The sequence below is a fragment of the Felis catus genome, chromosome F1, assembly GCF_018350175.1.
Source record: "Felis catus isolate Fca126 chromosome F1, F.catus_Fca126_mat1.0, whole genome shotgun sequence".
NCBI lineage: Eukaryota > Metazoa > Chordata > Mammalia > Carnivora > Felidae > Felis > Felis catus.
The window spans coordinates 18,828,166-18,846,294 of NC_058384.1; the positions used below are offsets into that span (position 1 = coordinate 18,828,166).

The 18,129-nt window shown below is 47.5% G+C and overlaps 1 protein-coding gene across 8 annotated transcripts in view; it reads right to left on the bottom strand.

Moving 5' to 3' along the window:
• Positions 1-18,129, bottom strand: part of ASTN1 (astrotactin 1) — a 302,845-nt gene that overhangs the window by 242,314 nt on the left and 42,402 nt on the right. The gene's annotated exons all lie outside the window — the stretch shown is intronic.

Here is an 18,129-nt window from a genome sequence, read left to right on the forward strand (position 1 = left end):
GACATGATTTAGAAAAAGACTGCTGTGAAAGCCTGGCTGAGTTTAAGAGAGGTAAGATCGATCAACCAAAGTGAAATTCTTTGTAACCCTCTCATAACACTTGAAAACACCAGTTTCTACAACAGCTAGCCTTTTAGGGACAGGGGAGAAGGTATTTTGTATAAAATCCCTTTAATGAGAAGACAGGTAGCAGGGAGAGTGCTAGTTAAACCATTCGCACTGTCAGGCACTTGATATGCATTAGCTCACTGAACTGTCACAACTGTCTCTTGTGGTATTATACAGGAGAAACGGAGTCTCAGAGAAGTTCAGTATTTTTTAATGTTTATTTATTTATTGGGGGGAGGGGCAGAGAGAGACTCTCAAGCAGGCTCTGCACTGTCAGCACAGAGCCCTATGTGGGGCTTGATCTCATGAACTGTGAGCCGAAATCAAGAATCTGATGCTTAACAAACTGAGCCACCCGGGCGCCCCAACAGTTTCTTGATCAACATCATTAGGTAATGGAGCTTGGGTCTGGATCGAAGGCTGATTCCAAGACAAAGTTGCTCCACAGTTATGCCTTTGTGCAAAGTGGCACTGAAGACATCTAAGGCAGTACCTCTCAGACTTCAATGTGCACCTGAATCACCTGGGATCTTGTTAAAACACATGTCTGATTCACTGGGTCCGGGGGAGAGCCTTAGATTCTGCATTTCGAACAAGCTCCCAGGTGATGCTGACAGCTGCTGGTCTGCAGACCACTATTAAGAATAGAATGATCTAAGTATTTATACAGCAACCCCCGCCAGCATGTGCCTAAACATGGTATGCTTCCGCTAGATGGCTTCAGTGGAAGCTCCGCTTTCTAAAGTATTCAGCGATTGCTCTACCTGATGGGATGGTAATTTGCTACAGCTGCTAAGCTAGGGAGTGAGGGCATGTAAGAGACTGGGACCGGGGTAGGCGAGTGGGGGCGTTAGGTTAGTTACCATGTGTGCGTTACCCCAAGCCCTCGGCGCAGTTCTGCAAACATGTGGACAACTGCTCGGCAAACGAAGGATTCTACAGCAGCAGTAAGCAGTCCCCATTTGGGAGGGAGAATTCTGTCACGTCTCCTATGATCGTGGAGGCTGCTGCAGTTCTCAAATGGTCATGATGCCCTCCGACAGACCCACATCCCTAGGGGTGACAGCGCTCAGCCCGGGGAGGAGCCAAACACCTCCCAGCAACTTGGAGGTCTTTGGCACAAAGTTGTTTTGCAACCTTTTGCCATGTTCCACTGCTCTGCTTTGCATTCCACCCCCTCCACCCCAACTCCCGGCCCCCTGTCTCCCTCCAAGGGAGGGAGCTCTCTATAAGGAGAGCTGAAGGGCAAGGGACCCTCCTCCGTGTCTGCAATCTGGAGTCAAGGCTGACTTCCATGGAATGTTTTGCTATTTCAGTGGAAGCCAACTTCACAGCAAATTGCTCTGGTTACCACTGGGGTCACTTAGGTGTTTGCACAGTCTATAGTAATTGCTTTACTTCGGCAGGGGAAAAAAAAACCCAACTTATTACCACGTTCTTGCAGCTGACAGTGGCTTTTGTGTAGGGAATCTTTCACATCAAAGGAAGAAGAAATACGTTGTAGCACTGTTGGGGAAGAAATTTTCCTTTACCCTTCAAGATCTTCTAACTCACGGGGTGTTGTAGGTAAGCGATGAATCGGGGAATCTACCCCAAAAACCAAGAGTACACTTGACACACTGTATGTTAGCCAATTTGACAATCAATTATATTAAAAACTAAAAACTAAAAAAATAATAATAAAACAATTTTTAAATGAGTAAATGTTAAAAAAATTTTTTTTCAATAAATAAAAAATAAAAAGGGAAAAAGTCTGACACCAGACAGAGTAACAGGAGAAAAGCAAACAAAATTTAATAACATGTATACCTACTGTATACATGGGACACCCAGGAAAACTGAGTAATTCCTGAAATGGCTGAAGCCATCATCTTGAAAACGATCTTTCACTAAAGACAAAGGAGGATATTGGGGTGGGGAGTCAGTCAGGGGAAGTTACCAGGGAAAGCACAGGAAACACAGGTAATGTTTTATGCAGATTTAAGTTCACTGCCTTCCCCACTGATAAGAAATTCTAGAGATGACTCAAGCCCCTCTTCCTGGTACAGGGAGGGAGACACCCTTACAGATGGGAGATTTCCCTTATACAAGTCAATGTCTCCTACAAAAGAGTCATTTCTACTCAGTTTTAAGACTTTCTCTTGTGTCTGTTTTTTCTTAAAAATAACCAGCTTAAAACAATCAATATACCAAAGAGGCTTATCTTGGGTTGACAAAATTTGCTTCTCTACAGAACTCACACTAGCTGTTTCCGGAACTGTTCACTCCTACCCGCCACACCTCTTCCATGGGCCAGCTGAGGCCCTGCTCACCAGGGACAAGTTCCTAACGGACACTCTGCATTCGGCCCATGTCCAACAGGGGTGGGTGCCATGCCAGTGGCAACCAGATTGGGACACTGACTCTAAGAATGATGTGGGTAATGAGGTCCCGTGGGGAAAATGGCTCCCAACTGCACTTGATCAATATCGCCATAATGAGTGGAGTTCACTCCCTCCCAAACAGGCATCTCTATTCTCTTCATCTCACATCCCTAAGGCTCTTGGGTTTCCAGGCTAAACCTGGAAAGGGGGGTGGAGGAGAAAAGCAGGAGGTGCAGATATATCCCGATTCTAAGCGGATGACTGTGTTAACTTTTATCTTTACATTTCACACAACTTAGCCAATCCCAGGGCGGAATCCTTTTCTCTCTTCTCTTTTTCGAGTCAGTCTGTTATCGTGCCCAGTGCTCTTTCTCATTAATTTTTTCCCCACATCATCTCCTGCTCCTCCCTCTGCCGTGACCTCTCTCCCCTGTGACTAGTTGTGAAGGTTCTCTTTCATTTTCTCTGTAAGGCAATCTTTGTAGAGCTAACTTTAACTAGCCAACCAATTCTTTCTCAAGCCTGTACAAAGCATCCCGTGGAAGCAGGCAGGCAGGCACAGACGGAGCTGGCGTGCATGAGGCCAGCAGCCCTCCCCACTCGCCAGCCTTCTCTCTGCACATGTTCCCAGCGATCATAGGAGACAATGACTCATAACCCCTGCACTTGCTCCAAACCAGGCCATAAACACCTAAGGTCCTTTCCAGCTTCTACGTGGCAGAAAAGAGGCCATTTCCCCCGCAGAACAAACAAAAGTCACATATTGTGTTAGGACAGTCGAGGGCCGGTGCTTAAAGTCTTAAGAGCAACTCGGAGCCAGAGACAGCTGGTGGCGCCTGTTGCCGTCAGTGTCCTGGAGCTGGCCGTTCCTTGCGGGAAGCATACGTGACAATTCCAGCTAGGGAAAAAGACTCCTCAACACTGTCATCCTCTTGACCTTAGATGTTCTCTTCCTTTCCTTCTCCTACCACTACCTTGCTTCCTTTGGATGTGCTGGTCCCAGAGTTAGCCTTGTTTGGGTCTTGACTTTTTCGGTCTCTTGCCTTCCAGTGCTCTGACTTGGTTAAATTCTCTTCTTTGCTCTCTGCTACAGGGGCTTAACCACAGCCCTCGATCCAGAAGGCTCTGCCCTGGCACCAGTTTCCAGGCCCTCCCAACCTTGCCACCTCTCCCAGTTCTGGGCTAACAGGATTCATCCGTATTCGATCACATGCCTTGCACTAACAGATGACGGAGACAAACTCCATCCAATCTTGGTAAATAAATTAGCGGGGGGGGGGGGGGGGGAGGGAGTAAGGAGTTTCCCACGGAAACCTCAGAGAAAGAGATCAATTCAAAAAGACATACCTACACAGCAGTGCATAAACCTGACTGACAGTAAAACTGAGATAGTAAACTAGAGATAGTAAAACTGGTCATATAAATAACCGCAGTAAGAATTTAGATAAACCCACAGGGGAATAGGCCCTGAAGGATCAATGCAAAGAAATGACGGCTGGGAGGAGACAAGGCACCCCTACCCGCTCTGAGTTAAATATCATTCTCGGCCAACATGCTCCTGGACAGAACACGGAGGGAGTGTCGCTTAGTGATGAAGTGTGCATGCTCTGGAATCACACTGCCTGTGCTCGCTCCTTACTTTGCAAGTACTAGCTGGCATTTGAACTTTTTGAGCCTCAGTTTCCTTATAGGTCACATGAGGACAGCAATACCTATCATAAGGTTGATGGACTGAATGAAAGGGAATAATGCACGTCAAGTGCCTAGTTAGCGTAGTGCCTAACACATAATGATTTCTTAATCGATACGTGCTTGGAATCCTTTGTGTTTACTATCAGAGCAGAATCCTGAGCTACATAGGCAATGGATCTTCACGACATGAATGGCTCACCCATACTTTTTATTTTTTAATCAAATGTTTATTTTGAGATAATTGTAGATTCACGTGCAGTTGTAAAAAAAATAATAACAACACAGAGAGATAGCATTTGTTCTCTATGCAGATTCCCCAACAGCCACATTTTGCAAAACTACAGCACGGTGTCCAATATCACAGCCAGGATATTGACACTGATACAATCGCGAATCTTATTCAGAATTCTTGTTTTACTTCTACTCATTCGAGTATATGTAGGCATGTCTTTATCTTATGCAAGGTTACGCATGTGCAGGCTCGTGTATCCACCCCCACAGTCAACAGACACAACACGTCCGTCACCACAAACATTCCTGGGTTCTCAATCAATTTTTTAAACAGCCTCATTTGGGTGCCAAAGTCAAAATGCTCATTTCTGCCTTTCTTCTGGTTCCTGGTGCCTCTTATCAAGAACGCCCATGAACTCCTCCTGAGCCATGATGGAACTCTTCATCCTCCAGCGCATTGGTTCAAGCACGGAAACGGAGCACCTGGCCATTAAGGAAGCGGTGAGGATGAAAAGGAAGAGGAGTAGAGAGAGCAAGAGAAGAAAAAGCAGGAGGAGGAGGGAGGGGAGGAGTAAGAAGGGCAGAGGACAAGAAGGGTGAGCAGGAGGAGAAGGAAGGGGAGGAGGAGGAGGAGGAGGAGGAGGAGGAGGAGGAGGAGGAGGAGTAAGGGGAAGGGTAGAGAAGGAAGGGAAAGAAAGTGAGATCAGGAGGAGAAGCGGGGAGAGGAGCAGGAGGGCAGGAGTTATGGCAGCCCCTTCCAAGCCCAAACGACCATGAGCAGCACCACCATCTCCCCGATCTCGGTGCCCACCCATTTCACCCACGAGGAAACTTCTGGTCAGCAGTCCAGTTCTGAATTGCTATAGTCCAGAGTCCAGACAGAACCTGTTCTGGTTCATACTGAGATTTGGTTGTAAACGCAAGCCCACAGGAGTTATTAAATTAGGCCCCCCAAACCCAGACCCCATTCAGATGAAAATTAAACGGAAAGACACATATGAGGAAGTACATGTGCAATTACACTTTCGTGATATCTAAGCTTAGGCTCAAATAACTTTTATGATGATAAAAATAAAGTATACTTGTTACATCAAAGTTGGCAAGTGCATAAAAACGGAACAAAGAAAATAATAATCACTCGTAATCCCATCACCAAAGATGATGACCATTATAGTTTCTGGGGTAAAATATTCTCTCGGGTCTTTTTTCATGCAAACGTATCTTTATGTGCGACACTTAATTTTACATAACTCGTAGCACACTACATAGAGATTTGCATCCTGGATTTTCCCTTGAACATGTTATTGGGTTTCCTCCATGCTTTCGAATCTGCTAAATCACAGTACATGATGAATTTAGAGACACAGCATGGTTTATTCACCCACCTCCCTACCATTAGATATTTTGTCAACTTCTGTTTCTCAGTGTAACACGGTGGTCTCCAGATTCTGGACTGAGAAGGGCCTTGAAATGTACAGAATTCTCTGCTCACATTTCAGTCAACTCCGTGTTTATTTAACACTGATTTTATGCCAGCACTCTGATGATACGTGACAAGATCTTCAACTTTCAAGAAAGGGATTAAAAAAAAAAATTACTTGCTTCTATTTGGCCATATCATTCGGTTAAAGAAGAAAAAAGAAAAAAAAAACGTTTTCCCATTTGTTTCTATGCCAACTCTGCTCTCTAAGGAGTCCAAACACAGGAAGAACAATCACATAAAATTCTATGAGATCCTCTCCCATATGAACTGTTACCGCTACCACGGTAGGTTCCAGGCACATAAGCACTGGGCAGGATATTTTAGTTCTGGAATACTTCTCACGAGAATCATCTAAAGGACAAGGTGGAAGACCCAGTAACCTTCCAAAGTACCTCAACATCTAGGATTCCCAACATTTTCTAGGCCTCTCAGGTGCTCGCTCCATGTGACCTGATTTTCATCCTTTTTGGACTACACAGCCATCACCAGGCCACGGTGAGACAGGCACAGACACGGTGACGTCACTGCCTCTTCAACCTCACAGCATTTACAGAAAGCAGCCCTCTCTCTGTAGAAAAAGATCGGAGACTGCCAAAAGGATCATTCTTAGTAAGACTACACATGCATCGTGTTTGATGTTATCCCATTAAAATTGTGCTCAGATGTGTTATTTTACATGTAGATGAAAGCATGTCTTCGCTTTTCTCAGAATCACAATCCGTTTCCTGTATTACAGAAACAACCAAGGGTTGGATTGTTAAGTCTTTACCTAACAGCTTCCTTCCCACTGCCTCACAAACATACTTCCCTTCATAAAAAATACAATGTCTTTCAGCAACTGATTTCCCCTGGAACTAAACCCCCTTCTTTCTTTTCCTTCACTGCCAAACTTCTTTAAAATGCTGTCTACATTTGAACTCTACTTTCTCATCCAACATTTCAACGTCCTGTGATGTTTTCTGCCTCCACCATTCCACCGAAATTACTAATACCGTCTTTGTTTGTCTTTTGTTTTAATTAAAAGTACTCTTGGCTGTCCAATCCAGTGGGCTCTTACCAGGCTTCACCCTGCCTGGTTTTCCACCAAACTGAGTTCTTTGCTCCCATCCTCAATCAGAAAACACTCTTGTGACTTCCTTGACCCTTTGCTCTAATTTTCATCCTAACTTCCCCACCAATTCTCAGGCTTTTGACTTTGCTGCCCATTAAATGCAAACTTCCTTCAGTCTCCCATCCTTCGGCTCCCTCCCCATGAAACTTAGGCCATCACTCCCTTACTTCACTTGTTACCTGGATCCCAATGACTCCCATACCTTTCATTCCAGTCCTCCTGTCCCATAGTGAGGTCTACAACCCAAGTGTCCCTTTAAGCCAATGTCCACATGAACTTCCCAAGGGCGCCTCAAACTTAACCTTTCCAAGCCAGCGTCCACATGAACTTCCCAAAGACACGTCACACTCAACCTTTCCAAAAACAAAGCCATTATCTCTCTCTTCTCGGCCTCGCCCCAGCCCAACACCCCTTCCCCCAGCAGGAGGCAAGTTCTACCCGCAGATGTCTGGGCCTCAGTTCAATTCGTAGCAGTCCCAGCCGGTCACTGATTTAACATACAGAGGATGCATCTGACCCTCAGCCCCCCTGCGTCCAGTTTTCCTTTCTGAGTGTCTCCCAAGTTCAGCCTCACAGGTATCCACTCGAGCTTCTGGAAAAACTTTCTACCTTGACTCTCCTGCCTGAAATCCTCTCTTTCCCTTAATTTCATATCATTCCCAGAAACAAATCCCTAAAGCCCTGGGAGGATCCCATTCAACAATCATCTGGTGAGGATCTACAGTGTGCCGGGCACCGGGTTAGGCCCTTGGGATACGTAAGTGAACAAAGCAGACAAGAAGCCTCACCTCTGGGGTGAGCTCTGGGGAGCACTCAGAAGCAATAAACGTAATAAACAATAAACGTAATAGCATCAAGTCGCTACTCAAATCTTCACTGGCTACTCCTTTCTTACCTTCCCCACCATAAAAATAAAAAATCCAAACATTTAAGCAGGATGACATCAAAGACCCATAATCAAGTGCCCGATTTCCAGGTGTCCCATAGTGTCCCCTTCCTCACTGGACCACTCACATTGGCCCAGCACGGGGCATGCCATCACACCTCCCAAGCTTGCTCAGGCTGGTTCCTCAACCTACGCTGCCCTTCTCCTTTTTATCTACAAAACACCACTCACGCTTTGAAATTTCTATGTAAATGTTACTTCCTCTATAAAGCTTTTCCGTCCTGAAAACCCTGGACAGGCATCAAAATGAATCATTTCTTCTATGCATCTTTACAGCAGGTTTATTTATCCTATCAATCATTTTACACTTACAAAACATGTTATGTGTGAGGCACAGTGCTAGGGTGTGTGTGTGTGTCTATGTGTGTGTACAGCAATTGCTTCATTCTGCCGTGTATCGTATTTATTTATATACATCTCCACCCTCCCACAAACACAGTAAATTGTAAGATTCTTGAGAATAGGGCTGATTTTTTTTTCATATTTACATCCCCACCATATTGCCTTGAACATGACTGTTGAATGAATGAATAAAACGCCATATATTAGGGGCGCCTGGGTGGCTCAGTTGGTTAAGTGTCTCAACTCTTGGTCTCGGCTCAGGTCATGATCTCACGGTTCGTGAGTTCAAGCCCCACATCGGGCTCTGCACTGACAGCGTGGAGCCTGCTTGGGATTCTGTCTCCTTCTCTTTCTGTCCCTCCCCCCGCTTGAGCTCTGTATCTTTCTCAAAAGGAATAAAAATAAACTTTAATAAAATAAAGTAAAATAAAATAAAAAAGACTATATATTAGTGGTAGTACTGAGTGTGATAACGACAATCTGATTATTTAGTGACTCTAGGTAATAAGAACAACCTATGTATAAAAGTGCAATCAGCTGAGGCGATATCCTTCTCTAAGGATGATGGGTGTTATTTTTCAATTATCACCAATTAATATGCACGGAGTGCTCACAGGATGACTGATGCTGAACTGGGGGGGGGGGCGGGACTCTGTGGAACATTACTGAGGTGGGCCTTGCTCTCCAGTGCTCTGAAAGAAGTAATTTATCTTTATATTCTTGGCATCGATATGCAAATTAGTACATTCCTAGGAGCATAAAGTAAAGACCAGTTATGTAGTTCAGAACAGGTATATCCCTCTTTAAAAAAAATCATTACAAAGAGAGTCAAACTAATGGTGGGGATGTCTTAGGAAGAAAGTATGCTAATCCCCAAACAAATTTTTTTCAAATATTTAATCACAAGCTTTAAAAATCAGCCCTGGCCAACCTCTGAGCCCCCCACGGCATTTGATTTGCCAGTATCGTATTTCCACATAATGTTGGAAATGCGTTTGTCTCTTAAAGCAAGTGTATAGGTGAAAGCCCCATGAGGTCTTGGGTAATACTGTCAGTCCACAGACTTTATGTTTTTAAGTTGATTTATTTTGAGAGAGAGAGTGTGTGGGGAGGAGCAGAGAGAGAAGGAGAGAGAGAATCCCAAGCAGGCTCCGCACTGTCAGCGCAGAGCCCGATGCGGGGCTCAAACTCACAAACTGAGAGATCACGACCTGACTCAAAAATAAGAGTCTGACGCTTGGCGCCCCAGTCCACAGATTTTAAATCACTCAGAAGGTCAGAGCCTTCAACAGCTGGTGGGCAGAAGCTTCAGAAAGAGCAGAATCTACTTCAGGAACCGGTCAAGAAACAAAAGTCATAATTTGCTTTATTTTCCGCTTAATAGACATTATTCCCACAAGGATTCCCTGCTCCTCACGTTCTGCACCTGGAAAACTCCCACTCACTCCCTTTTTTCAATTCTTGAACGTCATCTGCACTGGGAAGCCTTCCCAACCTCTACCAAAGTTAGCTAGCTAGGCCTTCCTCTGCACCCATGAATACCCAGCACATAGATGCTCTGTGGCATCGATCTCCTGGTGCAGTAACTCCCACCCCCCACAGCCAGGAGCCTCATCAATGTCAAAGATTATGTCTTATTCACCTCTTGTATCCCTAGAACCTACCCAGTGCTGGTGCACAGTAAACGCTAAATAAAGGCACAGAATTCATGTTTAAGGCCAAAGGAGAAAAGCAGCATTGGCTGCTGAATACACGGGTTCCTACACACCTCTACGTGTACCTAGCTAATGCTAATAATCCAGGGAACAAAACTTCTCTCCTATTCCATTTTCTGGTTCAGCAACACTAGCTCCAGAATGGGCCGTCACAGCTTTGCAGGCTGCAAGGGGTTGCCATGGAAACAAGGTTCTGGATGGAGGCTCTGGCTAAAGAGTCCTTTCTCAACTCAAAAGAAGCTACAGAGATGCAAAGGGTATTTTAGCTCCCCCTCCTCTCCTTTTCCCCCAAACCTTTCACTCCTCGGGAGCGCCGTGAAAGCTGACACCAAGCTGAGTTCTGGGAGCCAGTTCTCCTGCAATTCCGTACAGTCCTGGAATGGCCTTGCCCATACAGAACAATGCAGATTTAGCTCCGGACTATTTTTTACTGCCTTCTGTGCCTCCTTCGCCTTTCCTTTTGCCTTTTGTTATTATGGCTCTTCCTTCACTTTGCCTCATTCCCATATCACACAGAACTGCCCCAAGCAGGTCCGTTCACAACCGGCCTCCTCTCGATGAGCCGTCCCTCTGTCCTAAAATGGCAGGGAAAGAAATAGAGCGGATCCGGGGGAAGGTGTTGAAGGAGCCGCTCCCGCCTTCCCCCCCCCCCCGCCCCCCCCAGACACAGCCAGGTGCCATGGTGCGTGGCCCGCCGGAGAGTCACGGTCAAACACCCCATAAATAATGCAGAGGGCAGCCTCTTCCTCCCCGTTCCGTGTGGCACCCGAAAGCAGGAACATTTCGCTGAGGGTTAGTTGCCGCACTCCACGTAAAAAGGGCAGGAAAGTGGCCTCGGAGCAGGAACACAGGGCAGCAGAGGGGCCCCCAGCTGATCGCGGGCTGCAAAGCCCCCTAGAAGCACGTTTGCGTGATTACTTGGTATTTAATTGAAGTATTGAAACGCAGAGCTGCGACAATGAGACTGAACCTAAAACGTCCCCAGCCACGCTGGGGAGCTTTAAACACTGGGAAATTTTACACAAAAGGAGTAGAGAAAGCGAGCACAGGGAAACCTGATGGGTGCCGTGAGGCCCACCGGTTCCAGACTCACCCACCTGCCATCTTTTCACAAAGGGCTCTCTCCTCACCTCAGGCCTCCCAGAGGGTTTTTTCTTGATCTTGGGATTCACACAAAGCCAAAAATCCAAGGCGAAAACCCCGACAGAAACTTACTTTCACAATCAAATTGAAAAGACCTTCCTAAGGCTAGTTCCCAGGAGTTATTTAATTCTCTCAGCTCTAGGTTTCTTTCTCCTTTTTCTAAATAAGCTCAGTCTTTTGATGCAATATGCATGACTCCCAGACACAGGGAGGGTCCTCCATTGCAAAGAGACAGCACTTTCTTCCATAATGAGTTTCGCCCTTCCCAGCTCACATACACAGGCTCCATCTCTAGGGTTTTCTGACCAGGGTGGTGTTTGCCTCAGCTCTCCTGCAAGTCTGGCCGCTGTCAAGAGGGCTTCGGCCAGCCGGACTTTGTGCTCCATGCGGGTGCATGCAGTGGAGATGACTCCCTGGGACAGGGTCCTGCCTGTGCCTACGGGACCCTGAGCCAAGCCTCCCTCTCTGCCGAGCGGAGCTTGGGACATCTACCACCAAGATGTCCTCTGGTCGTCCCACTGCTCGTCACCAGGCTGCTGTCAGACCGAGGGGCACAAGTGGAGGTGGCTTGCAAGTGTGGAGCATTTTCATCCCCGAGGAATCTAAAGATTTGGGATTTAGAAACGCCAATTCTGCCCTTGTTCATCATTGAGGCTGCCGTGTTCTTCACGGAAGGAGCAGCCTTGCCGGGGCCAGAACATCCAAGGTGACCTTACGGACCGCGTAGGACCGCGTAAACTACGTGGGATCTTTAGGAGGATAAAAGGTTTCCAAGTTCTTGAAAAGATTTGTTTATCTGGGGGAGAGTGCAGGCGGGGGAGGGGCAGAGAGAGGAAGACAGAGGATCCAAAGCAGGCTCTGTGCTGACAGGCTGAGAGCAGCGAGCCCAATGTGGGGCTCGAACTCACGGACTGCGAGACCATGACCTGAGCCGACGTCAGATGCTCCACCCACCGAGCCACCCAGGTGCCCCAAGGTTTCCGGTTTTGACTGGGACTCAGAGATAGGGCCGCCAGACAGCATCGCACTCTTGCAGAGGTGAATAGAGCGCTGGTGTCTTACAAGGAGGACAGTGAGTAGAAGACTGAGAAATCTATGGCCCTAGAAAAAAGGTCGGTGACGTTGAACCACGACACATGCCGTATGCTCAGCAGGGAAACGGAGGGATGTCCCAAATGGATATCAAGGCAGGAAAAGGGCCTTCGTGGTGGCCCACGGGCCCGGAGAGCAGACGGAGTGGGCGTGAGTTAGCAGCCCTGCCCCTTGATGGAGCGCGAGGGTGGTGGGCAAGGCTATTTTCCCTGAGCCTCAAGTTTCTCCTCTCCCCACTCGCACACTCTGTGGAGCTTGGGCTGAAAATGAAGGGAGATAAGCAGTTGACTACTCTCTGCACAGAAAACGTGACCTGTAAAAGTTAGCTGTCCTACCTCCACCTCCTTCCCTTCTGCCAACGAGGCTTTTATGAGCTCTCACATCACACGTGACTCCCTGATCTAAAGAGGCCCCGAGATCAGGAAAAAGACAGGCTGACGGAGCGTCTCCCTGTGCCCCTGTCAAGAGCTGGGGCTCGTGGGAAGACCTAGACCGGACCCTGGAGGTAGGCTGGACGCGTCACGAGTTCCGGCGAGAGGCACAGTGGTGGTAGAACCAGACCGGTGAGCACTCACTCAGGACTGCTGTCAACAGGAGCAAAGCAGATGCCAGCGAAAGAGAAGCCCTCTTGACCCACTTAGCACAGGGCTGGTGGCGTTGCTTCTTGGCCTCAGCAGAGGCGGAGACGCTGAGGGAAGGAGGCTACCTGGAACACTTGGGGGTCACCGGGTTAAGAAAGAGATCGATGGGGACACTACTGTTACCTGCCAGATCCCATTCTCCTCTTGCCAAATTGGTTTTAAAAGGAGTTGCACCGAGGAGGTCGTGAGGGTCAGCCCCACGCTACTGAGGGACAGAGACAAAGCCGGGGGTGTTAACGTGGGCGGCCAGAGGCTGGGGGCACCGGGGAGACAGGACCACAAGTGACAGGAGCCACGCCTCCCCTGCTCTTCCATAGGCAGAGCACGGTGCCACCAACGCAGAATTCGGAGTGGAACTGTCTTTGCTTCCCGTCAACCCGATAAGTCGTAGTATCTGGGGAAGTGTAAGCGGAGCAATGACAGCTCACGAGTACGTGACTGACTCGTTCTGGAATCCAGCAGCAGGCCAGGCCCTGAACCTGGAAGGCCAAGGAGGCCAGAGAGGAGACTCTCAAGGAGCAAAGTGGGGATGCTCTCATTTCTCTCTTTCCTGCCCCCCGTCCTCACCACCCCACGGCCCCACATTCGGCTCAGATCCTTGCTGGCAAGGCTAGGCCCGGGCTGGCCATCTGCTGATCTGACCACACATGTCACTGCCCGGAGACTTGCATTTGGCCACCCTACTCTTCTTACTTCACAGTGGCCAGAGTCTTGTCCAGACATTACCTAACTCATCAGACTCACTGCATTCCCGCCAGGGAGGTGACGGGAACTATCCTCCTTATTTCAAAGAACTGGGGGCAGAAATGCCCAAGATCTAAAAGGTCTTCTGAGCCACTTGCAGTAAATTATGGGAAAGGCTGAGAGAGAAGATCCCCTGAGATACTGAGCCAGACCCAAAACACTAAACAGCACAACCTCTTCTGGACCCTTCTTCCTTCTGGGGATTGTCACAGCTTGAAGCAATTCCTTGGAGCACCAGCTTCAAGGCCAGGGAACCTCTCAACACTCCAGGGAACATAAGCCTCCTTGCAGCTGGACTTGACCGCAGTTGGTTACCGGTCGGGAATGAAGAAGTACAATCTTCTGCGAGGTTTCAGACAAGAACAAGCGCGCACAGTACAGGGTCTGGCTTCATTCCAACAGTCAACGGAAAACACGGAAGGTTAGCACAAATAATGTACAACCATTTCCAAAGCACTCACGGTAAAGAGGAAAAATTAACCAATTAATAATCATTATTGGACTTTTATTTCTAATCATGACAACTAATACCCCGCAACGGCGCAATAGCGTTTGTGGTTTATAGAGTTCTTGCAAAATACTCCGGAGCGTCTGCTTCTCATCAGAAGCCCATGGGCGAAGCAGGGTACGTGCAGTTTTTCCCTTTTTACAGATGAGGTGGACCACAGAGGCTCCAAAAATGTATAAACAGAAGCGAACACCCCCAGAACGGCAATCACAGATCACACGACGCGGACCCTCGTTCCTGCCGCACTTCCCACCCTCATCCCACCCCCGTGGCCCACGGGCTCCTTCTTCCTTTGTGCTAGGAGTTCAGGGTCCTCAACGGCCGACTTTCTCGACAGACAGCAGCTATTCATTTCAAGCCGCATCCTACCCATCCTGGCTCCGTGAGCTGATCACATCTTGGCCGGTGGTGCAGCGAGAACTGGCACAGCCAAGCCTTCGGGAGGCTTGGGGATCGACTTGCGAGCTAACCCCAGGCAGGGAGCCGAGTTCAGTGGCTGATCGGTGAGGGGAAGTAAAAGAATTAAGCCCCAGAGTTGCAAGTCTATTTCCATCTTGCCCAGGAAAGGCCAGGTCCATTGTGTAAAAGGTTTGATGTAAGGGCATTTAATTTTGTTCTCTCCGACGGAGATGTTTTCGAGGAAGCCTTTCAGCTGTGCATCTGATTATGGCAGGGCTTGGGAGCCGTTTCCCGCGGAGGGCTGGACTCTCCGTCCCACGCACACCACAGTCCTCTTTCTAAGAAGCACAGGGCACGGGTTGGGCATCTTTTCCCTGTTCCGAGGAACGCGTTAGCTTAAAGCAGGTAGCAATGGAGCCCCGGCTCCCCTCCCGCGCCCGTGCATTCATGTGCCTTCAGAGCACTTCATCCTCCCAAGAAGCATCTGGACAGAAGTTCGGGAGCATGTTCCAGGCCAAACTGTTCCAGTCATTCTTGTCCCCAGTCTTTTTTCTGCCTCCTAGTGCTGGCCAATCCCTCCCCTCAAAATTCTCTCCAGGAGAGAGAAGACAAAGACCCTTGAGACCCCACCATAGGTTTGGTGAAGGTGTGAGTGGGAGGTAGATGTTGTTTTAGCTAAACTCTGCTGCATCGTCTCAGACCTGAGCTTGGAAAGTAGCAATGACGGATTTCCCAATCTGATGTATATAGCCCGAAGCATTCTGCTAACAGCTACCACAGAAGCCACTGCCCAGAGGAACAGGAGGACAAAGACAGGGAAGGCGAATCCTTTTTTAATATCAAATAGGAGATGAAGTTTTCTTTATCACCAATTAGGAGGTCTTCAGGATTCACCGGCATGTTTTGATAGAAGAGGAGGAGTGGGAGAGAGTTAGCACCACTAAAAGGGGCAGTAACTTTTATTACGCTCAGTGAAAATTAAGGACTGCTTTCCTTATCCACAAGCAACGAGGAAGCATTTTCACAGGGGGCTATGGAGAGCTGCCCGCCATCCCTAGTCTGGATGGCAGGACATACCTACGTGCCTCTCTCACCTGCCAACCTGTCACTCAGCAAGTGTTGGTCCAGCATCAGCCAGGTGCCTGGCATTCTGCTACATGCCAGGGAGCCTGTAAGCACTAGGAGATCGCACCCCAGGGCTTACAAGGGTTTAAAATCTAGTTAGAGCGACATGATCTATGTACAAACAAAGTGATTAGCAACCAATTCAAGACAGCATAAAGCTGAGTATTTATGATAAAGACAATAAATGTCAAATGACTTAAAGCAGGGAAAGGCCTCGAGGAATGAAGTGGTCAGAGAAGGTTTTATAGAGAAATGGGGAGTGGCCTGAGCCTTTCAATGCATGGATTTGGATAAACAGAGAGAGAGAAGGAAACCTACATATACAGATTAACTTAGGCAAAGGACCAGAGCTCTGAATGAAGATGAAGAAACCAATGTATCTCATTGTATTTGCGTTTCAAATGACTACACAAAGATCAGGTGGACTGATTGCCCATTTAATTCCCCACCGGTTTGGAGAGGAGAATTTAATACTAACAGACTGGGTGCCGGCGACGTCAGAGAAATCCTTACTGTGAACATAACCCCCTCAGCAAGAAGGCAGGATGTTCACCTACGTCTGGAGACAACAGTGCTTGTGTACCCTCCATAACCTCCCCACACTTGCCTCATGAAAAGGAAAAAAGTGCCTGAAATTACCAGGGATATTAATGATAAAAATAGGCATGTAAAACGCTCTGTATTGGCTCAGACCAATGATCCATTCAGAGCAGGATTCGGTCACTGAAAATGACACCAAGTATATTAAAGGAAGGACATTACCGTCTTTTGTGATCTCAATCTCCAAAGGTTAGGGTTAGTACCCTAAACACCCTAATTTCCTCCTAGTAGCCGATTACGGCTCCATAAAATATAAACTTGCCTAAATTATTCTTCAACCAATTTGTATTTTCTGACAGTGTCACCTCAGAGGGTAATGCATTCTGTGTGTTTACCACCCGCTCACTGTATTAAGTAATAATAATACCCCTTTTCGTTTCTCCCAAATTAAGTCTCTCCTTCAAGCTTCAAAGGATGCCCCTCACTTCTAATATTCCAAGATGTTGCGAACAAATCTATGTTCATTTAATTAGAACGTCTCTTGGCCTTCACCTCTTTAAAGAGGGCTGAACCTACCGTTACATTAAAAACTGCCTCTATTTGTTGTTGATGCTTGATGACCTCTTCAGGTGCTCTCTTGGCTCTGTTTCTTGCTGGCAGTGCTCCTTTAACACCAACCTTCTTCCTCCTCCTTTTCCTCCTCCTCCCCTTCTTCCTCCACTTCTTCCCCCTTCTCCTATCAGATACAGCTTTTGAGTGTCTGATTGCCTTGGTCTCATCTGCCTCTAAGACCCTCAGCTGCTTGCTCCACCTCAACAGCCTCTGTGACTGATGAATTGACCCAATCCAGCATGGCCCTAACCAACGACTACCTGGGAGGGACAGACCTTCCCCCTTGGCTGGGGACATACAACCAGGACAATCAGCCATACCCCTTGAGTCTTGGCATCACCTGCAACTTCAGGATCAGATGTAGCACCACGCTTTAGGGTTGCAGACCTGACTTGCTGAGTCGCCACTGCAGGAGCCAGTTCATGCAATCCAGAAGCACAGGGAAGTAAGCTTCGACGCAGACCTTGACCAAGAGGAGAAAGGAGAAGGGAAGGAGCCAGGCGGATAGATGATCTGTCCTTCCCCATTCCACAAACTATTCCAAGGTGTGGTAGAGCCCTGTCCACAGATATATGCCCACATTTGGCAGGTACCAAGTCACCTGCTATGTCTTCTTGCTGGTGTCATGAAGCAAAGGCCATCATCCTAATGCATCACCACGTAACTCTTCTTGTCCTTCCTGCTCACTGCCCTGCCTCTTTTGTGCTCCATGCCTTGCCAACAATCATCAAAACTTACCCCTTAGGTCCCAATTTCTAGGGAATTTGGGCTAAGGTAAGCATCAAGAATACCATTAGGGGCGCCTGGGTGGGTCAGTCAGTTAAGCGTCGACTTCAGCTCAGATCATGATCTCACAGCTTGTGAGTTCGAGCCCCCGCGTTGGGCTCTGTGCTGACAGCTCAGAGCGTGGAGGCTGCTTCAGATTCTGTGTCTCCCTTTCTCTCTGCCCCTCCCCTACTCGTTCTCTGTCTGTCTCTGTGTGTGTGTGTGTCTCAAAAATAAATGACATTTTCTAAAAAATTTAAAAGAAGAATACTATTAAAGGTTTATTAAGGATCTAATGATACCAGAAAGAAAAAGACAATATGACTGGAGATTCAAGGTATAAATGGAAAAAGGTAAATAACATTTTGAAGCTAACATATGCTCCATGCCAAATAAATAACATAAATAACAAGCAACAAAGGCATGAAGAGGGGTAAACGATCACGGGAACCATCAGACAAATTTTGTGCAGGCAGGCCATAATCATCTGAGTGGCAAAGAATGAAACTTTAATTTTTTACAAAAGTTATCTTTCAACTCCCTCGTCTAATCTTCTGCAATATTTCTGA